This window comes from Pygoscelis adeliae, unplaced genomic scaffold, assembly GCF_000699105.1.
Source record: "Pygoscelis adeliae isolate BGI_AS28 unplaced genomic scaffold, ASM69910v1 Scaffold108, whole genome shotgun sequence".
Classification (NCBI taxonomy): Eukaryota; Metazoa; Chordata; class Aves; order Sphenisciformes; family Spheniscidae; genus Pygoscelis; species Pygoscelis adeliae.
The window spans coordinates 9,244,501-9,244,700 of NW_008825498.1; positions in this window are offsets into that span (position 1 = coordinate 9,244,501).

Sequence of the window (200 nt, forward strand, 5' to 3'; positions counted from 1 at the left end):
CAAGCAGGGCCACCTACAGCCGGCTGCCCAGGGCCGGCTGCCCAGGGCTCTGTCCAGCCGGCTTTTGAAGATCTCCAAGGACGGAGACCCCAGAAGCTCCCTGGGCACCCAGAGCCGGGTGACCCTCACAGGCACCTGTCCCCGCCCAGAAACGAGCAGAGGCCCGCGCTGTGCAACGCTCGCCCGCCTGACGGCAGAGC